The sequence below is a fragment of the Lagopus muta genome, chromosome 14 (genome assembly GCF_023343835.1).
Source record: "Lagopus muta isolate bLagMut1 chromosome 14, bLagMut1 primary, whole genome shotgun sequence".
Classification (NCBI taxonomy): domain Eukaryota; kingdom Metazoa; phylum Chordata; class Aves; order Galliformes; family Phasianidae; genus Lagopus; species Lagopus muta.
Window position 1 is genome coordinate 14,807,649 of NC_064446.1, and position 24,163 is coordinate 14,831,811.

Genomic DNA, 24,163 nt, shown 5'->3' on the forward strand with positions numbered 1-24,163 from the left:
GTGCAGCTCTATTGGTGTGCAGAATGAGAGCACCATGCATCTCAGGGCGTTGACTATTGCATTAGGTCACTGCATGAAAGCGTAACAGATGCACGATCTGGACACATTAAATGTATGCAGTAGAATTATAGAATCATAGAATAACCCAAGTTGGAAGAGACCCATGAGGATCATCGAGTCCTGCTTGTATGCAGGCATGCACACCAATGTCTCAAAGTGAGCCAGGTTGGTGAGGGTAAGGTCACCTTCCATGTAAAAAATACAATTGTAAAGTTTGAATGATCTTCATAGCAGGCCTTCTAAACTTGTATTTTACCACTGTGCGTGTATATATAAAAGTGGCAAAAATTGGAGCAGTATTGAAAAATGGGGGTGCAATAGATGGCTCTCGCCGTGAATTTACAGAGCTAAACGCAATAAAAGCTGATCAGTTGTGTTGGCAGCAGAGCTCGTAGAGGTTTCAAAGTCCAGCTAATAGGAAGTCTGACAGCTGCACACCCTTAGAGCGGAAAATAAAATTTGTGTGATTAGGTGCTTGCAGAATCAAAGCATTTATTGTTAAACTATTAAGACTTATGATTAAGCCTAATTATTAGTCATTATGTCTAATCATTACCCATTGGTCTTCGTGACTATGACCAGAGTTGTGTCTAAATTATCAGTTCAATCCCGTCCAATGGGTTCTTAACTCTGCTGTGGGTTGGCTTCTCATGCCAGAGCTCGGGTTATTTGGCAGCATGTGAGACAAGAGCAGGCAGGATGGCTCAGACCTCCGTGAGGAAGGTGTGGGGAAGGGTGAGCATGGCTTGGAATGGGAAAGCTAGACTTTGGATTTCTCTGAAGGATTCAGTCAGCATGAGAGGCAGGTATATCTTTGTTGGTGAGGGGAAATGAGGCAATGGTCTTCCAGGTATGCCCAATAACTCAAAGGAAGGGAAGCGAATGTCTGGTTATACGTGGAATTTCGCAGGCAAGCAGGCACACGTTGGTGCTGCTCAGCCTATTTCTTGGAAAGCTAGTAAGGCTGGAAGGAAATAAGTTATCTGTGGACAATGAAGTTGTCATAGAACACAAAAACATAAACTGAAGAACTGCAGGACTTCAGCATTCTGCCTGAGAACAAAAGACAGGTGACATTTGGTGTAAACATAAATATAATATTACACATATTGGACTGGAGCTGCATCTGAGACAATGTGCTGTAACCTACTATTAGTCAGGAACAAGGTTTTGTAATAGTTTGATGCAGGTGTTGAGAGCTCTTTTGATCACCAAGAAGTGCAGTGAATGGCAGGAATTACTAGAAAAGGAAAAGCAAACAAAGCAAAGATGATCATTGCGACATTGTGAGTTCCTGGTGCACCTGCACCTCAGATTGCAGACAGATTGCTGGTTCTCCATCTCAAAAAGAAACACTGAAGCTGGCAGAGATAATGACGTAGGCAAAAAGAGCCATCTGAAGCAACAGATGGGTCCTATTCAGGGAGTGTCTAAATAGTCTTTCCATCTGGAAAAGAAACTACTGAGAAAGGATGTTCCAGACATGTTTAAAAAGCTTGAGAGGAGCAGGGAAGGTGAAGGAATGCTTTGTCTGCCTTCCAGTTCTGGAGGAGGTGAAAGCAAGCTTAGCTGTGGGCTTTTAAGAGGCAAAAGGTCGTTCTTCACATAAAGCATAATAAGGGGTTCAAATTCCCAAAAGAAAAACCCGTTAAAGGCCACTAGATGTAAGGACTACAACCTCTGAAACAGGAAGTCCCTAGGTTGTAAGTTCTGTGAAATTCCTTTTTGCCTGGTACTCACGGCCTTCCTCTGGGCATTCGCTGCTGCTGGCTGCTGGACAGGATGCTGAGCCGGGCTGAGCTTCGGTCCGACCCAGCTGGGCTGTGCTCACGTTCCTCACCCGCACTAATGAGAGCTGCAGTTAGCTCACATCTGAGCTGCTGTAGCTCAGGTCTTACTGGAGTCATATCTCCTTGTCTAAAATATCACCCATTCTGCTCTGTGTTTTTTCTGCTTGTGTGATACCCCAGTTCTCTCTCCACTGTTGTAAATACAGCATCACATGTGTATAAATTATGCATTAAAATGCTTCTATTGATAGGAATAATAGTCTTCCAAACAACAAGTGTGAAATATTTTGTGTTTAGCATTCTGGCTTTCTCAGTGTGTTCAGGAGAAAAACTTCCAAAAAGCCAGTAATGAGTTTATACTGTGTAAAGCAAAAAATGCATTAATTGCTCTAATCTACATTAAGAAACTATTATTAAGAACTCCACATTAAGGGTAATTTAAACAGAAGCTTCCACTTAGTGAAGCTTCAGCACGGTACAGCTCAACTGTGCAGATAGAGACATTAACTGAGCTAACCAGGTAGTATCTTTTAATCCACAATTTTATATCATTATGTACAACAAAGAACACTGTGTTTTGAAACGTGCCTCTGGTCCTTCTCTCTTCTAATGATATGAGAGCTGTGCAATAACAAGAAACTGCCATTCAAAGCTGGGGGATCTGGCTAACCTGGCTTCTTTGTTCACATTTTCTGTGAAGGGAAAAATGGTGGCAAGGAAGGGGATCCCTTCACATTCAGAAAGTTTGATTATGATGGGAAAAAAATATCCCTTAAAGCCATAGAACAAATGAGCACAACTTAAGGAAAAAAAAACATTTTCAAGCTTTCTGTTTTGACAGGGATAAGTCTAGGAATTGCAACTGAACTTTCCCATTTGTCTATTCGCATCCTTCTCTAAACCTGTAATAAAAACAAATGTACTTGCTAAGGCATTTCAACAAAAATCATATTCTCCTGTGGGACAGAATTGTGTCAGTTTCTTGGGTCCAGCTCAAAAGGACAGCAACATAATTAATGAAATACTTCATTATTATGCTTTGTGTGAGGAAGGTGTTTTTATTCCTATCATAAATGCAAAGAAAATTAAATTCATCAAGAAAATGCCATCTGTCTCGAATCAGTCAGATGTAGCAGAGGCAATTGCAGAAGCTGGAATTGTTGATTTGACCTGAGGTTTCAAATCCCAAACAAAAACCTGGGACTGATGTTCTCGAGTGCAAAAGCACTCAGCTGCATTTGCAGTGAAGTTCTGACTACACCCTGAACACTGCTGTTTGGGGATTTCATAGAGCAGCTAGGTGCTTTCACTCTCTATAACCAGGGCTGTGTTTCTGTGAAGGCCGCACAATTCAATGTGAAATAAGCTCTTTCCTGCCTTTATTATACATAACTCATCACACCCAGAATTTAATGTGTTCTTTTTGCAAATGTGCTCTGCCAATTTATTGTATAAGCAACACCTTGATCTTCATTCTTCGATACAAATTTCTTAGAAAAGCTCTGATCTTGGAGCCAGGTTTTATTGGTGGGATAGTTGGAACTGCAGAGAGAAGGCTATAAACCTCAATGTTAGCAAAACTATTATTAGTGCTTACATTTAAGTGTGAGAATAATCTCTTTCCTATTCAGAGAAGTATTTAGTTTTATGCTTTACCGTAAGTGCATGCTTAAATTCAATTAACTTCATTTTAATCACGGGCTTAAGTGCTTTGCTCTCTTGGGATAATAAGACCATCGGCATTCCATTTAGCTTGCTGAGCTTGTTTTTAAGTAAATTTTGTACTCTCAAGTACAAACTGACAAACATGCAAATAAGAGTTACCTTTTTTGCCTAAAGACAGAAAATGATAAACCCAGTAGTTTTACAGTCTGTAAGGGGAAACACCTAGGCACGGAATAGCTATTCATTTCCCTGATACTATCATATTAATTGTCTGTTAGTGAAATAGAGCCTTGCAAGGCAGTACCATCTTTGATCTGCTTCGGTACATTACCAAGGACAAACTTAACCATTATTTTCCATTAAAATGAAGAACTTTGTTTGCTTGTTTGCCAGACAAAAGCAAATGTCTTTGAGACACTGTGGCCCATAGCTTCACTTGATACAAATTGGCACGTCTCTTTCATTCCAGTGGAATTACACTAATTTTACACCTCCGAGTGCATCTCGGAGACTTTCCACGTCATGTATAAACTTGAATGGAGATTCTGTAGCATGAGGTGAGATCATAATGTGCAAGTGTTTCACAGACTTAAAACTATGAGGTCTGGGAATGCTTGACTGTTGCTAGTAAATACAATATGGTCTGGTAATTAAGTGGGACTGATTATTTACAAGAACAAGCCAGTTTGTAAGCAGAGCCAGAAAGCAGTTTTCTTGCCATGGTACTCTCAATTAACACCTTTTCCTCACCAAAGCTGTAAAATGCAAAATTATGGTTTTATTAAGTTTTATGTTGCTCAAAATAAGACCTTTCAAACTTCATTAATGTTTGATCTGCACACCAGAGAAGCGAGCATTTTAAAAAGAAGTAAAAGAATAATTGAAAAATTTGAACGTACACCAACTGATACCTCTGGCAAGAATATTCCTGAGGCAAACAGAGGGCGGACATAAAGTAATGCCCATTTTCCACCTCTTCCATTTGAAAGAGAGTAAATTGTGTTCTATTGTATCAGTAGCTTCAATTAACCTGAAATGAAAGATGTTCAGGATTTTGTAACACCTTGTAGCATTTAGGGAGTCAGACCAAAAGCAAATCCAGCAAAATGGATTTTTCTGTTTCCTATGCAGATAAAAAAAAAAAAGTGATATTAAGAAAGGCTCAGTACAGAAAAATATATTGAGAAGATGGGAGAGCCACTCTGCATCCTGCTCATGGGCTGGGGTGCCTGGGAGAGAAGGCATTCACTTCATGATAGAGAAGTGAGGCTATGAGTGACTGGTAGGAGCACTCAGGGTTTTGCCCTGAATTACAAAATGTTTGCACTGTTCTTGGTCACTCCAGAATTTATAGACTACCAAAATTTTGGTTAGAATGGCTTTCCAGGGTCCCACCTTTCACCTCAAGGACAAATTCCTTGGTGTAAGTTGAAGAGAAGTTTGGGTTTGGCTGGTGGAGCTCTGCCTTCTGGCTGAGCCATTCCTCCACCTGCCTTTTTCCTTCCCACTTGTTTTTGCATGCTCCACACTGAGAAGACCATAAGGCCATTCACAAGCCCTAAATATATTATTTAATCTAAACGGAAAAAGAGAAGACGTGTCTAGGGGCAGAATGATTTCAGGATGTTCCAGTTCCTGAGGTGGGAAACACCATGGTTAGTCAAAGACAATCCTGTTATTTCCACCAGTTTGACAACAGCGCAACCATCACTTCCTGCTGGGTGGGAACGAAGCTGCATCAGTGCTAAAGGAGAACAAAGCCAAACCATCCCAGCTTCCGAGTACAGAAGGGCTTTTGGACCTCCGCAGAAACACACTTCCTTGTAAGCAGCAGTAATCCAGGACAATTCTTCCTAGGTTCTTTGCATTTAAACATCAGATAGGATGCACAGACTTCAGAAGAGTTTTCTATCTGCACTGTAAAGCAGAAAAATAAAAAAAAAAAAAGGCAGTGAGAGTTAAGAGCTTCCTTGGAACAAATTAGCATTTAGAGCCAGCTCAGCACTATTTGGTACCTGAGCAACAACCCTGAGTTCATAAAGCTCAGTGAGTTCAGTGTAATTTAATTGAGATTTTTGTATATTAGAGGGCAAGTCATACAGAATTTCTGTGAGGGTAGAAGTCTTGCTGCTTTCTTTCAGAACAGGGCCTGATTAGTGACAGCAGAATTCAGCATTATGTTAATGCACCATTTAGTGCACGCCGCAGTGCTACATCTGTGCCCATTTCAAGTTCTCGGTTAAACTGGAAGCAAAAAGAATGGATTGAAATGGTGCATTCCAAGTGTCTCTCACATAGCTTTGCTCGCAAACTGAATGGTCCTTTTTGTAACCCAAAGGACGAGAAGCAGCCTCCTTTCCCATCTGGAAGCCTTTTTAAAATCTGGCTTTTACATTTCTTTATGGCAGCAGAGAGAAAAAAGGCATAGCCTACATTGACGCTGTGCTTGCAGGTTGTCTGCCATTGCAATGGGCACAATGCACTTCCCCAGCCAATGTGTGGTTGTGCACGAACCATCCATTTTTATCACTTTCAGTTATTGTTTCCTTCCTCGCCACAAGTATTTCCCACAGTGCCACTGTTTTCTATTGGCCTCCTTACTCAGTCAAGCTAATAGTTAGGGGCACACTGGGCATTTTGTTATGCTTTTTTTTATGTTCTGGTAGGCATGAAAACACTCAGTAGGGATTCCATTATGTTTTAGCACTTGTGTTGAAGGGTGAAATAACTTCACAGCCTGTCAGAGTAGTGATGCATCGTGAATAGTTCCTTCTTTATTCTACATATTTTTATTTAAACATTCTTAACTATGTTTTGTAACAAGCTGCTTTCACTGTACTAGACTGTCTGGAGCAGGAGGATCTGTTTTAATTTCCAAATGACCATGAAAGATTGGAGAAAAGCCACAAACAAGAACATTCCTGTATTAAGTTATCACTTTTTTTTTCCATGAATCCAAGGCTAGAGAGCTGAATCTCAGCAAAAGTTTTTACCTTCTTTTGCTATTTTGCTACCCTTGTTTTCAAAAGATTGTGTTGTTTTCACGAGTGCTGATTTCATCTCAAACTTTGACAATTTTACCTCTTCCATGATTTCTTTGAAGACCGAATGTCAGAATTTATGAAGGCAAACCAGTGTCAAAACCCAGGAATTCTGTGCTCACGTGCCCCTTTTTTTCAGATAATTTTTGTCTTCTGAGCGTTGTCAAAAACTCCTGCTTTTCCAATACCACCAAACATCAGATTTGCCTTTTTTGCTGTGTTGCTAGAATCCATCACCACATTCAGCTGAATAACTGCACCAAGCCTGGGGTTAATAAACATCTCTGCTGAACTCGCTTTCATGAAGCACCCAAGCCTCTCTGCCAGTATCAGTTGCATGAAGGTCTCGCAGCTGCAGCGAGGAGTACTGTCTGTGACCAAGGCCAAGGACACAGGCTCAGCATGGGAGAGGAGGAAAGGGCATTCCCCTGCATAGCTCACAGTCACTGAGTGTTCCTGATCGTCCTTCTGCTTTCAAAACAAGAGCATCAGTGATGGAAGGACTTGTATAAGCCCTGAATGAATTCAGGACACAGAAACTCATCGGTCTCTTCTTAGTCTGGCAGCGTGCTTCTGAAACACCACAGCGATCTTTGGGTTTAACTTTCAGAATCTCTCAGGGGTTGGCTGAAGCCACCAACTGCAATGGTGCATCAGAACACGATGATGTATCAGCCATAGCTTGGCCTTTGTCACGTTGCCTTGTGTGCTGACTTTTGCTCATGGATAAAATGTCTTCAGTAGGCCATGACAATACATGTAACCTAGACAGCCATCTTTAAAAACAGCTTACATACTAAATTATAGAACGCTGGGTGAAAACAGGAGCAATTTCTTCACACTACACAAGATGGCCCAGTCAGGGGCATCTGCTGCAGTTTGCCCTAAAACCCACTGATGGTGAGCAGGACACGTGCTGCCAGAGACCAGCTGAGAATTTGGTCATGACTCAGAGTGTTGTTAATCTTCCTTCCTTAGGGTTTCCTTCCTCCCTGTCTCCAGGAAGCGGGTCCTGCACCAGCTTTCTGCCTGGAACAAAGAGTGGCCCCACCGCGGCATCTCAGCCTCACCTCTCGCAGAGGAAAGGAGTTCACTGTGTGCACAGCCCCATCAGTTCCTGCTCACAGCCTGCGAAGGGCAGAGCTGCTCAGTTGTGGCCTCTCACCTTGATGCTGCTCCTGCTGGAAGAGCTTGTCCAGGGGCTTAGCATAGCACTCAGTAAAGGGGAAGATGAGAATCCTCTCTCCAAGGCTTTACAGTCCTCTGTTGATTTACAAGGCCTAAAGACAAAGTTCAATAACATTATTTCCCTCATGGCTTGACCTGAATTGGAAATACTTTTCACCATCAGCTCAGAATGTATCCTAAGAATGCTAACACAGTATTTTCCTATTGACCCAGCAGAAAAAAAAAAAAAAGAAACAAAACTCAAGGTTGATTATAATAGATGGCTGTGTGGATTCAGTAGTGTAGCTGTGTAAATTGAAGCAATTGCATCAAAATTACAAGAATTCTTAAGTAAGCATTAAAATACTTTGGACCTGTCCTTGTGCTCCATTTTCATTGATTTACTGTAATTAGAAGCATTGAAAGGAACCTTTTGCCTCTAAACCCTTAGTGAGCAATAACAAAGTTTCTATAACATGATGTCAAATTTCTTACTAAAAAAAAGAATAAATAAAAGAGGAAATTTTGGAAAGCTCTGCATCAATAATCTAGACTGGCCTTTTAAGGATACCACACAGTGGCTGGGTTTTGCAAGAGCGATTCAGTAAATTTTACAGCACAAAGTTAACAGTCCCTTGTTCTTTTCAGCAGTTATGTGGCTTTGGGGAAAAAAAAAAAAAACACAACAAAACACCACAAGCCCCCCTTTCTTTTGTCTCAATTTTCTCTATGTTTGAGATTATTTTTTTCCATTATTTAAATGTAAATCAGCAACTCTTTTATCGACCTGTTTGTTACAGGAATAAGTGTGAACTGCAGGGCAAGACTGCTGGCTGCAAGTAGTTTGTGCTCAAAGGACACAAGCTAGGACTCATGCTCCCTCCTGCCTCACAGACATTTTATCAGCTGGAAGTAAATTAATAACATCCCAGAAATGATTTGCATTCACAAGCTCAATGAAAGAGAGGCAAAAGAGAAAAAGTAATCACACAGGAATGTAGAGAACATTAAAAACAGCAGGAAAAGACAGTATATAGTGAAAACACAGGTGCTTCATCATCATATTTCCACTCGAGTGTCCGTATCCTCAAATAACCTGCAGAGAAATCCCTGGAGGAGGTGGTGATGGTGGGCTGTGGAGGATGGAGGACACGGAGCCAGCTCTGCTGGCACTGAAGGGTCGGAGGCAGGAGGAGGGTCTGGGTGAAGGTTCTTTTCAGTGACACAAAGCTGCTTGGGTATCGGCTGGGCTTTCTTGAGGTTTACCTGTTTGTATTACTGCAGAAGAGCTGGTAGGACCCATGAGTTACGTGCCTAACAGTCATGGTGGTTTTTGAATAGCGAAGAAAGACAACAAACCCTTTGAGGTTGCGTGGTTTACAATTCTACAGGTGATGGCTGAACGGCAGGAGGAGCGGTGAGCCCTTACTGGAGAAAGGAAAAGCAGAAGGCAGGGCTGAGTGCCACGAGGAGTAGTATTTCCAATGCTGCATGCGCTGATGCTAAACCACAGTAAATCAGATAGCAGAAGTCCAGCACCATCCACATACACGTTGCCCTGATGACGTGCTCCCTTCATCACTATAAGAAATGTGCTTGAATAGCCAGAGCTATGGAGGCGTAGATGCCACATTCACTTTTTAACATCTCTGATGAGAAGAAAGGAGAGAAACCATGCATGCTAGCAATTAGAAGTCAGGAGCCTGATCCAGAGCCTATTGAAGTCATCAGAAAGGTTTCCATTGACGTCAGCAAGCGCCGGGATGGGCCCCCAGAGCTTCGCCGCCTGCTAAGGACATCTTGGCTGCTGTCAGCCAGGGCTCCAGGCCCAGGCCTGGTCCAGATGGATGCCCTCATCCCCCCTCCTTGTTGAATGGCTACAAGGGTAGCCTACAAGCAGGGGGACACAAGTTTTAAGACTGGTTCCAAACATGGACCAAGCAACAGCATATTGAACAGCAGCCTTGGGCTGTGCTAAATTAATGCCATCTGCTCCTGGCCTTCCTCCTCTCCCCTCCTCCCACCTCCTCCCTCAGGGGCTCCTGACAGTGGAGAATAGCTGGAGTACAGTCACAAGCATCACGCCTCTTCCTGTCCCTAACACACCCTTTACACCCTTTGTTTCTCTCTAAGTGTCATGGGTGGAGTAGGATCCCAGTATGCTGGCTCAAAACCAGCTGGCAGCATCTGGCCAGGCTGGGCCCCATTCCTCCCAGGCTTGGAGGACCTGAAGTCGGCAGAACCTCAGCTCTGCAATCTCCAGGGGTTAATGTTTGGGTTTTTGGGTTTTTTTTCTTTTTCTTTTTTTTTTTTTCCCCCACCAGGACAGGAGTTATTCTCAGTGACATCACTGCCCTCCCGGCTGAAAGCTTAAGAACTTTCCAAATGTGGAGGAGAGTTGCAAATACCGTGTGAAATCTCTTCTCACCCTAGGTTGGAGCCTTTGCCAGCAGCCCTTGCAGGGAAACTCCCACTGCTAAGCTGAGAGTTCAAAAGGTAGCAGCCATTTCTCACCACGAGTGTTTGTGAAATGCAATTGAAAGTAAAGATCCTAATTACATTTGGCATTTCTAATGGACAGTCTCCCGCTAAACAAATGACATCATTTGTGGCATTGGCAGCAAAAGAGCCCACTGTAAGAAACTGTAAACAAGAGTCCATGCAACCTCATTCTGCTTTAACAAAAGGAAGGGGGGTGAGTCTTGTTCAGTGACCATGATGCTCACATTTTTTTTCAAGTATTAAACATGTTCTGATACCTCTGCAAAACGGTTTTGAAACGAGGAAAAACATATTCTGAAAACTGGGACTGGGAAATCACTGCACTTGGGCTTTTCTGAAATCTGAGCTTTGTCAGTGTTAAAGACATCTGAAGACTGCATTGAGCCTCCTCTTGACCATTGAAAGCTATATTTGAAGATTCGATGGGATGCATTTTCCAAAACAGGAGTTACATCCACAATTCCTCTCAGGAAAAAAAAACAACAGTTATGCATCAGTGCTTCCTTCCTTACATAGCACTGAGTGTTGGGTCAGGTGGGGGTTAGGAAAAGATTCTTTACCAGAGCGTGGTGGGCATGGAACAGGCTCCCCATGGCAGTGGGCACAGCCCTGAGCAGCTGGAGTTCAAGGACAGTGCTCACAGACACAGGGTTTGGATTTTGGGTGGCCCTGTGTGGAGCCAGGAGTTGGACACAGTGATCTTTGTAGGTCCCTTCCAACTCAGACTGTTTTATGATCCCTTGAATTCAGTCTCACTTTGTGTATTTTCCAGTTTGCCCGTATCCAGTGCACTGACCCCATGACCGTAGAAGGGATCAGTGCAATGCAATGAGCTCTGCCAAGGCCGCAGGATCCTTCCCTCTCCTTCCCTCCCAGCCATCCTGCTCTGCTTACTTTGTGATATTTGAGGGCATTCCAACATAAAGTGCTGCAAACACAGACCATTAGTTGTAACAGGATGCGGTTGGAGGCTTTTTGATATCCACATGCCCGTAACCATAACCTGCATTCAGCTATTTTCAGCCCTGAATGCAAATTAGAAGTAGCATTTGCATCCAGATTGCCCTTAGTGCATAGATGTGATGGGTGATAATTTCAAACCACAGGGTAAGGGGAATCTCACAGTGTCTTTTTCGTGTCAGTTATCTATGTATATATTCTCACCTGGTTCCAGAAATAGGTAACCTCTGTCAGATTTCTTTTTAGAGAGCTGCTGTCACTGCTGCAGAAAAACAACTGTTCACACGGACTGCAGCTTGAATCAAGATCTCAATACTTTCCCACTGCTCAATTTTTGAACTTGCTGTGCTCTTAACAGCTTCCTTCCCCTAAGAAAAGATCTTTCTTACTCTCGCCCTCTTTTTCCTTTGCAGACCTATGACATACATACTTGACCCAATAATGTGGAAATATCCCCTTGCCTACACAGGGAGATGGGTTCAAAACATTCCTTTCTCATATTAATTTAGTTGCAAAACACTGTCTGAACCTCATGCAAACCTTTTTGGGGTACTAAGATCTTATTCATAGGAGCACTCACCATATGGAGTGTGAAAGAAACCATTTATGCCTGACAATGATAATAACCAGCAGCTGAGGGCTGGGAAGAGAAAGGAAAATACAACCTCAGAGAAGTTTACAGGAAAGGACGTTCAGTGCTGCCAGCAGGGTGAGGAGGTCACACATCTGGTGGCTGGTCGTGCTTCTTCCTTCGGGGTCCTACAGCCAGCCCATTCTGCCCTGCCAAGCTGCCAAGAATGAGCAAAATCTGGCACAGAGGAGAAAAAAAAATCACAGAGTTTAAGCCAGGGTGAGGACTACAAAGGAAGCATTTGTGAAATCCCTCAGAAATCGTGTCGTGTTCATCCTCGTTAATCATGGAAAAACTAACAAACAGGGATCGCACTGACCTGCCTGCGCTAACTCAGTGGTCGCAAGCTTGCTGGGCACAGACTGCCACTGTTCAAATGAAAAGTGTGTTTCTGAGAAGCCAACTGCAAACCACCTCGCCACTCGTATGTCCCGCATGACTGCTTTATTCTGCTCTGGCAAGGCCAAAAATGGCAAGCGTGTGGAAACTGCGAGCATGAAAACTCAAAACGCAGCTCATTCTGGATGCACAGATCTCACCCAGATGTTGATAACTGGACCTCTGCATGAGTGGCACACACAGGCCGGGGTGAAGCTGATTGTTTCACAGCAGAATCTGCTGGTGTGGATTACCTGGTGCCCCAGCGTCTTCCTCCTGCAGAAACAAGGCGATGGAGAGCTCATCTGGCCAGCTCTCCACAAGTCTCTGCAATATGTAGAGGTAGACCAGAGGGACCAACACTTGCCTAAAACCTAGAATAATGCTCGAGTTTAACCTCCATGGGCTCAGCAATCCACAGGAGGAGTAAGTATATCATTACCAAAACCCCATGAGATCTTACAGCGTTTACCTTTGCTGCTGCAATTTCAACACCTCCAGCGTTTATTGTAAGTTATCTCAAACATTCACTACGGTGTTCAGTTTATGTTGATCGCCATCTATTTTTAACAAAAAATAAACTCAAATGCATATTGAAGAAGGATGTTTTTTCTCTTGAGTATCGTAAGACTGATCACATCTTTTCCTTGCACTTAGTTCGTTGGTTTATGAATTATTTTCTTACCCTGAGTACATAGTTGATAGTTTAATGGTTGAAAGCAATTGTTCTCGAAATATGGATGGAGTTGTCATGGTAATACATTGCTAGGAAGATTAAGGCATGCTTAAATTAAGGCATGCATTGAATTCTCAGTTGTTTTAGCTACTCTCTCCTTGCCATGTTTGGAGAACATCATATCTAGTGAAATCCTCAAGGCGTCTTAATGGATTACCCGTCAAGTAGTGACTAACCAGTGCCTTGAGTCACCAATCTGCCATCCTTGGAGTCAGGCCAGTCCCGTGCAGCACGCTCTGGGCTTCAGGGGCAGGCAGGACAGCCATTGGGCTCCAGCACTGTGTTTTGCAATTCCAGAGATTCTTTCCACCCCCTTTGAACTGAATCTAGCAGACAAACACTCTGCTGGAGCATTTGGCTCCAAGACGCACAGGAAGATTTTCGAGAGCGGAGTTCAGACAACAAGGAGAGCTGGGTTTTTATTTTCTTAAAGGGCTTTAAGAGCATCGATAGCAATAGATGGGGCACAGGAGATTTTCGGAACGGCTTATTGAAAGCATCGCCTCCAGGGTTGTCTCCTACACACCTCACACAGCAATTTGTTCAGTGACTATCATCGTAGCAATCTCTATCAGAAACTCTGATGAAGAAGATACTTAACCAAGCTCCTCAGTGTTCTTGCTAGCCTGATAGCATTTCCGCCTCGAAATGCTGACGCCAGCTGAACATCTGGTTTTGCATGACCTGCCACTGGGGATTCTCACACAGTGTGCTTTTGCACAGGCTGAGTGACAGCCTGAGGTTGTGGTGGGTAGGATGAGGCATCAATTCCCAAAGTTCTCTGCAAGCAGCCCACCTGCATGTTCCTTCACAGCATTTTAGTCTGTGCCTCCCCATCCAGGCACAGTGGTGAAGAGCACATGGAAACCTTATCTTTGACAACGTTCAGATGAGAAAGGAGCATTATTGCCAGTACAAGATCTCAGTTTCACACTGGTAGATGAAGCATGAGTTAATGAGAAACATCCAGACATTAAAAAAATATGAAAGGTTTGTCTATTCATTTATGGAAATACAATGTTCAAAATGGCCTAAGTGAAACAGAAGCCCTATATTTATTTCTGAAGCACCACAGCAATAAGCATTTACAAAGAGAAGTTTGCTGTCAAATCCACCCATGTGCAGTAATAACTTACTGCAACTGCCCTGAACACCTCTCTTGTCAGTCCAGCAACTAAACATTCACTGCCCTGTACGTGATCTGCAGCCTGCAGCCAAGATGACCCCAGGCACATGGGAAAAGGATCAAAACAAAAGTCATGTGATGGTTCTTAACAGAAACTACATTATCCATAGAAGAGACAAACACACATGGCCTTCAGATTCTTGTGAAACAATACCAGGGCTGCGTCGGGACTGCGGCTGGGAAAAGCAGATGCTGCCCAAACGAGAACACACTGGAGAGGTTTAACATGCACGGCACATTGCAGGAAATCGTAGTGCTTTTGTGTGAGCAGAAAAGAGCTCACTGAGAGCTCATTTCCAGATCACACTGATGAACCTCACATGGGAGAGACTGCAGAGGCAGAGCACAGAGCAGCATGGGTGAGCTGCCCTCGTGTTCAGGTGCTCCTGCAGGCAGAGGCCACCTGCGAGGATGGGGCTGCCTTCAGGTCAGGGGCTACTGAAAAAGGTAGGAACATTTCTGCAGCATTTCCTCTTAAGAGAGGCTTTTATCCACAGCAAGGACTAGAAAGCTTCACTTGGTGCTCAGTCATAGGAGATGAAAGGCACAGAGCAGGGAGGCTCCCTGAGACACAGTAGGGAAAAAGCTTCCCCTCAACATTTTTGACTGCTTCAGAAATGTGTTCAGTTTACCTTTTGCATTTGTTTCTACAAATGTAATAAAACTCTCTCTAGCTACTTACTAATAGGCACCAAAACTGTTGTTTTGGACAGGACCTCAAATCAGCTTTGGGCCAGACGACGGAATACATGATCTGCTCAAGTCGTTTTTGCAGTGGCTTCCATAATTTTATAAAACTCCCTGCACTCTGCAGACCTGTGCAGACAACTGGAAGCTAGAAATGTCATTTCTAAGGATGAGTTCATTTTAATCCTTTTTGTTTCAGTAGAAGAGCCACTCCTGATGCTCACAAACACGTGGAAAATTTATGGTGTGTTTGTGGCTGATGTAGAAGTGGACTTGAGCCAACAGTTAAATCTCATTAGCTAAAATGGACATACAGAGGTGAGGTTCACATAAGCCGTGTATCTTCCATAGAAACTCTCCTTAAAGCGTTTCTGTGGCCCTCACCCCATCTCACTCCCAGCTCTGGGCATCTCCTTTGAGCTCCCATACAGATTCCACAGCACCATGTGAACGGTTTCAGGTGGACAATGGCTCAGCTCGAGTCGAGAGTGATGCTGCTGTTGGCTGCACGCCCTGCACAGGGCAAGCACAGCATCATGCAGGGAGCAACAGGCTGCAGCTGCCCCGCTCCTGGATGCGTCCTGCCAAGGTAAAGGAAAGCAGCTTGTGCCCTCAGTCTATTCTCACCCTTCCTTTTAAATAAACAAAAGCCAGAACAACTGAAATAGTTAAAAGACTATTAACACAACAGGGCTGCCGCCTGCTCTAAAAGAGTTCTTGAGATTTATCCTATGAGCATCTCACAGAGCTGAAAGTCCCCTCCTTGCCCAGAGCGTGACCATGCAGTGACAGACCCCATCTACACACTGAGTGCTGGCACAGCATGAGAGCTGCCTGCCGGACAAACACGCGAAGCAGCCACTTGAAAAACAAAATTCCCCACTTTCTTGTGCATGTGGAATGAGCATGATTTATCTGGGAAGGAATTTGCCCTCGGCGTTGATCTCCTTAAAAGAGACGTAACTAAAATAGCTACAGGCTGCTCGAAAATTAACCAGTTGTCGTGAGCAGGGACTTCCACAGCTTTTCCCTGCATCCTAAGGCTCCTTCCAGCATTGGTGCTGTTGTCTCATCCCACAGCAAACGGTGGCAGTGGCTCTGAATGGGGTCAGCACTTTGGGGTGATTTCTAATTGAGAGGACGCAAACGTCTCCCCAAGAAAAAGGAGCATTGCAATGAAGCAGGGTTAAAATCACAGTTTTGCACAGCCACTGTTGGCTTCATAGCATTTGTGAAACCTGTTGTTAGTCACAAAAGTCTTTTATGAAGAAAAAAAAAATACAAGAGTTTACTGAAGGGTTTAATGAATCTTTGAAGACTGCAAGGATTGCCAAATTAACCTGCCAAAACAGCATTACTGAGCTCCTGGAAATTCATGACAAGGAAACTCGTGTTTAATGTGCCTCATGTAAGTGATCTTATTCAGAGGAAGCAGCAGGTGCATCTCTCCGAAGCACCAAGATGCTAAAATGGAGACAGCATGCAGTCATTCCATGCCTGTGCCTTTCTGGAACTGAAGGAAAGTCAGAAAGAACTCTTTCTTCTCCCCCCAAAGCCCTCCAGAGGCAACGTGGGCATTCAGTCTCTCTTTAAAGATCCATCACTTTCATTTTTTCTCGTATCAGAAACCAACATTTGTCTCCCTCCTACTTTGTGTTTCACCACAGCTCAGATGCCGAATTCCAGCAAACTTCCTTCCATTCAGCACTGCCTTAAATACAGAGCTATTAATGTACCATGCTTGCAGTGTCAGGGTAAGGAATAACTGACAAGTTCTAGAGCACAGCTCAAATACCTGCCCACAGCAGCTGCGGCACAGGCAGCCACAGTGGCACATATATAAATATATATTTACATATATATACAATTTCCCCCATGCTGCAGCTAGAGATGCACACACAAAAACTGAAGATCACTGATGCAGAGAGGATGGTGCCGTAGCTCACTGCCTGGGTTCTGGGCAAGGTGGAAGAACAACTATTCTGGTCCTCGCTTCCAAAACTGCTCCATCTGATGGCGAGTTGGTGTAAGACACATCCTTAATTTTAGAAATGAGAGCTCAGGTCCAGCTGAGAAGCTCCCTGCATCCACATCAACAGCAGCTCCTTCAGCAGCATCCCAGCAGGATGCAAATGCTCACACTGAGACTCACATCTTCAGCACCAGAGGTGATTCCTACATAAACCCCTCTGCACTCAGTTCCCAGCATCTCTACATCATCTCTATAGCAGAACATTTCTACTGCTGTGAACAGCACGTTCACTAAAGAGCTGATATCTTGCACAGAAATGGAGCAAAGAAATTGTCTGTATCTGGGTTAAAAAAAAAAAAAGGCTTAAAAACATACAAGTTGCCTATTAATATATCTTCACTGGAATATAGCCACATCTGGAAGGACCTTCCAAGGCCACTGGACCCAGTCTGACATCCCAGGGCAGCAACCCAGGAGCTAAACAAGGCCTTCAGACAGAGAACATCTCCATCCCTCCAGAACAGCCAAGCCTGCAAACAGCAGCACCAAAAGGTACACGATGCTGGGTGTATGAGATGATGTTAAGACAGTAAGAAATCTTTAATGATCTGCTTCATAATCCCTATGGAAAACAGCAATGGGAAGCTCCCTCCAGCTAGTGCTGGGCTGGAGCTCAGCACCCTGCTGGCAGCAAAGATTGGGATTCCAAGCAGAGCCTCTCTCTTGCATTGTAACTTAAGGTGATGGAGGCCACTAGTAGCAGCAGCAGCACCAATAGGCATGAGCTCCCAGCCGCCTGCCCTCGTGCTCTGGGGTTCTGGGAACAATGCTGGATTGCTCCTGCTTACTAAAACAGGAGTCGTTTTTACAGCGCCATTTAAACGACTTCCTCAGGAAATTTCACAGGCACGCTGGAAGGCATTGATTTCAAGCAGAAAATATCCCAGCAGGAAACTCCAAAAGGAAAGATGTGCTGTAATTATATCTCTTCTGGGCTTGCAAGACAGAGGAAGACAAGACAAGCTAGCACGCGCACTGAAGCTGTAATGCGAAATAATGCTGTAATTAATACAATCAAAGCTTTTAGAGTGCTTTTCTTGCAATCAGATTTTCAAAGCCTAAGTGCACACTTTTCCATTTGGTTACACACACAATTGCAGCAGCATTGCCATCAGTGGGCACAGCCCATCGTGGCTCCGCGATCAGTTAAACAAGCCCAAGCAATTAAATACTCATGATGGTTTCTGGTTCACAGAAAGGGCCTAGGATGCAAGCTGAGGCTTTCAGTCAATGTCTAGAAATAATAAATGCTTTAGCAGAAGGAAAACAACAGCACAATAAACATGGATAATGGCTCCGAGGTCTGAAATGGGTTCAGACTGCCACAACTATCGACATTCCTTTTATGCAGCTTCTCTGAAATTACCTTTTCTCAGCTCATTTAGGATCTGCACACACGCTTTCTCTCCTTAGTAAACTGAAAACTAACCCACGGCATTTTTTGCTTCAGAGCTCATATGATTCACCAAGCATGGATGGGTTTCAGGGTGATTATTTAGGTGATTATTTTCTGGATATCAGAGAAAAACTGGCAATACAGAAAAATAAGGGTTGTTTATTTCAACGAAACATTTCAGGACGTGTGCGGCAGACCCTAAGTATCTTGCTGTAGGTTCCCCTATAAGCCTGCAATGGAACCCAGGTTCCTCATGATCCCATTAGCCTCCACTTTACCTGCAGCACCTCTGAGATGCTGACGTAGGCAACACAGTTTGAAATTCTCTTGGTGTTCTCCTGCTCTCAGTCCCTCCGTTGAAAGAACCCCACCAAGACACCTCCAACGTCCCCACACCATCACGTTGTGCAGGCAGGAGTCAAACTGCCTGGCTGTTTATTTAACAAGGGGCTGAACCTTGTGCCGAGGTCAGCCACGATGAGGTCACAGCCGCAGACCATGCAGTGCTGAGGAACAATGACTGTTCTCACTTTCAACCACCCGGGCTGCCCTTGAACTCCCACTGCATGAGGCCTCACCCTCTGTAGTGCTCTCAGTGGCTTCCCAAAGCGTACTTTTATCCAGAGGAAGAGTACAAGGAAGGGTTTGGTTTTGTTACGTTTCGACCATGGTATTGAAAATGGAGAGGACATAAAACCCCAGGAATGAACCTGGAGTGAAGAGTAAGAGGAGAGGAGAAACGAAAAGAGAAAATTTCCACAAAGAAAACCTGTAATTACAACCCAATTCTTGCACCTCAAAGTTTGTCAGATGCATTTCGGATTTATTTCTATAAACCTGATTTTGCAGGAGTTTTACATAGGCAGTGGGCTTTCATCTCTCTCTACTACAATTTAGTGCCTACTTTGCCTTTGCCACATTCCCCCTGCTACAAACATCAGGCTTGTTTATAAAGGGAAAGTGACACTTACTTCTTCACATTTCTCCCCAGAGCATCTCTACCTATTGCAGCTTGCAGACTAAACAGAAGAAAAATCCATTTTATTGGTGCAAACACCGAGCTTATGCCCAACTTGCAGCTAAGTTCTGCGCTGATGGTTGGACACCATGAACTTAGTGGACTTTTCCAGCCGTAACAACTCAGTGATTCAAAGTGCCACAAACCCACCCCGCAGGCCAGGCACCCCTGCTTTCCCCCATAGCAACTTGTCCCACTTTCCTTGCCTCGTAGCCAAACAAGGGCTGTGCTCTCACCACAGGGCTCGGCTTTGCGCTGCTGCCAGCAGGGCTATTAATAACCCCAAACAATAGCTGACCTTGGCCAGTGTGAGCTCTCGGCTGCCCTGGCTCGCTTTGTCCTGCAGCTCCCACCCTGCTGCCATGAGCACAGTCCTGCCATGGCCAGTGAGCCCATGGCTGCGGGGAAGGGGCAGCCCCAGCATCGCTGCTGCACTCGGGGTTCGGCCCCAACGTGCCCAAACGGACACAGCCACTGTGCCCATCCTGTAAGCACAGAGAAAAGGTCACCAGCCCCCTGCTGAGCTCTGTAATTAGGCAGAAGCAATTCCTGATAGCAAAGCAAACTTTGAAACACAGAGCAAACGGTTCTCCTTGGCGGTTTTGCTTCCTTTCTTTCTGGAAAACAACACAGGTGGCTCGGTTTTCCTCCTCGGTTATTTTTGCACGATCCTCCCCTGCTTGCTCTGGGCTCAGCCAGCCAAATCTCTTCTTTTTTTGTTGTCGTTCCCCCGCTTTGCCCACAGGGTTGCTGATGCGGGGAGCGGCCCCGGGGTCGCCCAGCAGAGGGACCTCTCGGCCAGCGCTGCGCTGCGGCTCCGAGCCCGGCCCTGCTCCAGCAGTGCGAGCGAGAAAGGAGACGCAGCAACGACGGGATGCTCCTGAGCAAAGCTGCCTACTGCTTCTCCATCAAAAACCGAACCTGGCCAAAAGAAAGCACGAGTGCATCCTTCATTGGGAATCGCATTTCTTTTCTACCCGGTTTAGCCCAGAGAGCTGAGCTCGCACCTTGAATCCAAGAAAAGATCTTTCGTTCCCCCACACTAACATTTTCAATTAGGAATTCAATTTAGTTCTTCCTGAATTTGAGATTTCCCAGAAAGAGTAAAATCAACACGTTCCTATTAAACCATTTGAGAAACTGGGTTTCCCATCTCCCAGTATAAACCATTCCCCCCTGGGAACACTCTCACACTGGGGAGGACAGGCAGGTGCCCCTCTGTGCGCGCTCAGCCCCTCCGTAGGCAGATCTGAAAGCTGCACAGACCAGTGGGGCTTTATCAGAGCAGCTATTTGAGGCTGAATAATTTCCTCCTCCCTCTTCTAATAGCATCTTCAGCTGGCACGAGGCCCGGGGGCAGGAGGAACCTGCCAAGGAAGTAGTTCTGAGCTGCAGCAGCTCTGCTAGGAGATGGTAATTTCTCTCTAGCACGACTCTGTGTATAAATAAGCTGCATCAACAATTGGATTAGAGGTTAGCTTGAATCCAAAATCCCCAAGAGAACAGCAAGAAAACAAGGACAGGATGCAGAGCTGCCCAGCAGGCATCTCATGCCAGCATACACCCGCAGCAAACCTCAACTCACAAACAAAACTGATCAGCTCTCAAAACGCCAGGAGGATGCAGGCCAGCAGCACCCAGAGCAGCCGTGGCTCCTCTGGGGCCATGGGAAGAGCAGAGCATCTCCTGCCTGTGCTGTTCAACCCTGGGAAGCAGCAGGCCATCCCACAAATCCCACTATTTTTTTTTTGCAAAGCTTGCTCCAGCTTTTGCAAAAACAAACTGCATTTTGGTGCTCAGTTGGATGTTCCTTCACTTTTTCATGTTTGCCTGCATTAGCACAAGCACCCTCAAGGCAGAAATCCCTTGGAGGAATTTTACTGCTGACACTATTTGGAGAAAAAGTTCAGGGGCAAGTAAACACACAGTGTCATTTACAAGCAGAAGCCTGCGATTAACCCCGGTTTCCTGAGGGTTTCCTTGGAAGTGCCTCAGCATTGCTACTGTATGGGAATACATGGTGTGACAAGGACCAGCACTGCATCAGTAGAATGAGAGGCAATGGCCTGAAGTTGCACCAAGGGAGGGTCAGGTTGGACGTATTAGCAACAATTTCTTCTCTGGAAGAAATGTCAGATACTGGCACAGGCTGCCCAGGGAGATGGTGGGGTCGCTGTCCCTGGGGGTGATCCAGAACTGTAGAGATGTGGCACTTGGGGACACGGTTAGTGGGAATGGTGGGGGTGGGTTGGGGTTGGACACGGGGATCTGAGAGGTCTCTTCCAAACTCAATAATTCTATGATTGCACCAAGAGCCCCAGGATAGCAGCACTTACTATAAAAATGATTGTTGTCTGGTTTAATTTTTCCACATCATAGAATATAAAACCCCAGGAATGAAACCAGAGTGGAAAGCAAGAACTTTCCCTTTGAGCGGGAGCTGGAAGCAGATGGACTCATTTTGGATTGGTTTGGGGGCGGTTATTATTATTTCTTTTTTTTTGGAACCACGATGCCATGGTGATAGATGTAAGAAAACCTCCCACAGTTTGGACACAGATCCCTCTGACTTAAGCAATTTCAAGGATTCCCATTGCATTGTTGAGGCCTGGTATGAGTTTGGCTGTGTTGGTGGTTTGCTCCATTGCGCAAGCAGGTCCATCCCTCGTACCCACTGAGCTGCAGCCACCTCCTGCTCCCAAGGCAAAGCCTCATCACTGCCCCTACAGTCCCTGTGTGGTGGGCTCTTTCTGAGCATGATCTCTTCACTTCCACTCTCTTCTTTCCATTCACGTTTTAACTTTTTCTTCTTTTCCCTTCTATTCAGCCAGATCTTTCTGCTTTCAAACACATCTCCTTGCATCTTCATTACATTTTCACTTCCATTAATGGTGGGAAAAATATTCCCATAGCAAAACCAAACCCCTAAGGCCCACACAAATGCTTCACCCCACCATTACAGCCCTGATAACACAGTGTTCTTGGCTCACACACCCCTCTCATTGTACCTGCATGCATTATGATGCCTGCATCTGTTAAGTCTCAGATTCACATGGCATTCTTGTATGCCCAAAAAAAACCCTATTCCTATCAGTTTTTGAATAGATTCCTGCAGCTTTCACAAACAGCTCTCACATCTTTGCACACAGCAGCAAGGCCAAAAGCAAGTGGGAAACGATGACTGCAAGCCAAATCAAAAGCACTCTGAATTATGTGCAGATTAATACTCGCATTGATGTTAAGGGGGTTTCCTTTCTTGATATGATCATTTCCTTTAACTGCTGAACTTGGAAAGGAGCCGTCCCCTCTGCCATTGTGCAGGGCTGAGCGGTCCCTGGGCGTGTGTTCTCATGTGTGTGAGTGCTGCCAGGGTCACCACTGCTCCCTGCCCCAAATATGGCCCCCCATGGGCACGGTGCTCCCAGTGCAGTGGCAGCTACAGCCCCAGTGCCATGCTATGCTGCCCAGAGAAAATTCTTTATTCAGAATCATAGAATCATTAAGGCTGGAAAAAACCTCTAAAGGAACCCCATCCTTGGAGGTGCCCAAGGCCAGGTTGGATGGGACTCTGGGCAACTTGAGCTGGGGAGGAGGGGATGTAGCCCACAAGGGGTGGAACTGAATGGGCTTTTAGGCCCCTTACAACCCAACCATTCCATGGTACGTCCTCTGTGTCACCACTTTTTGCTCATTGGCACAAGCATGCCTGTGCTGTTCTGATGGGCCATAAGCATCATCTCCCCACAGCAGGCTCCAGACAGCACCTCACTGACATCTTCTGACCCTGCTTTCCCAGTGTCCCAGACGTGATTTCAGCACAAAACAGTTTCATCGTCAGCAAGAGCTACAGTGCTCTAGGAATTCCTTGTCTGCCTCACCACACTGCTGCTGATTAATGCACCGCAGTCTTGGAAGAAACAATTAAAAACAAAAATAAAAATCAAGGCGTTACAGAAGGGAAAGACATTCCCTATGGCCAAGTTTAACTCCCACTGAAATTCCCATAACTCTCTCTACTGGCGCCAGGGGGAACTGAACCAGTTTGGGAGACTATGAATAGATGAGATGTCTGTTTGAGTCATCTATAAACACAGTCAAATCTAGCTCCTTTCTCTGCTGGATCTCTTGTCTCATAAACAGCACTGATGTAAGGACACTTGCCCTCCCATCACCCCAGTGCTGCCGAGTACAAAGTATCCCCTCCTGACTCTAGAGTCTGTTTTTCCTCCATGTCAGCATTTACTTATGAGCATCAATTTCACACCAAACTCTTCCCCCTCCATTTTGAAATAACACATTACCACCACTACAGAGCAGGAGGACTTCAGCATGCTGTGTCCTCTTTGGTGTCAGTTTGTGCCAGATGGCACCAACCCCTGCCCAGACTCAGACCATTCCCAACAGGAACGTGCCATCACCAGGCCTCCAGCAGCACAGGATTTAAGCAAACTGAGGCCAGAAGAGCTCTTCAGGAAAAGCAAGGGAATGTAGGAAGGCCTCCAGATCCAAATCCACCCTGGTGTGCCTGACCAAAGGACTGCTCAGGTCAACTAAGGGAGATTAAAAGCATCTGATTTGTTTTAAGAATTGATGGCTGAAGGCACTGGCATAGAGATGAAATGCATAATGATAGAGAAGCCTTAAAAAGCACTGATGCCACGCTCACAACATGTTTGAGACAGAGGAACAAACCAAAGCTGTAGTTACTAAAAGGAAGCATCTCCAGAGCCAGCAGCTAAAATAAAGACAGATATGTACAGGAGGGCAAGTAGTCACTCCATGTCCCCAGATCTCCCTCAATATCAAGGTCAGACACAGCCATAAAGGCATTGCACACTACAGAAACTGGGTGCATGATGGCTTGCTGCCACCTCCCAGGATCATCCTTCCTATGCATCCCAATGTCTGTGCTCT

At 45.0% G+C, this 24,163-nt stretch overlaps 1 long non-coding RNA gene across 3 annotated transcripts in view; it reads right to left on the reverse strand.

The window, feature by feature from the left end:
- Window positions 1-4,654: 4,654 nt before the first annotated feature.
- LOC125700407 (uncharacterized) overlaps window positions 4,655-24,163 on the reverse strand; it is a 33,408-nt gene continuing 13,899 nt past the window's right edge. Inside the window, exons 2-4 of one of the 3 annotated variants that reach the window (XR_007379921.1) lie at window positions 11,851-11,993; window positions 7,722-7,836; window positions 4,655-5,432 (exon numbers count right to left, since the gene is read on the reverse strand). This is a non-coding gene — a long non-coding RNA (uncharacterized LOC125700407). Of the gene's footprint in view, window positions 5,433-6,328; window positions 7,837-11,850; window positions 11,994-24,163 lie in introns of those variants that run through there. The other 2 variants (XR_007379920.1, XR_007379919.1) reach the window with 2 other exon arrangements.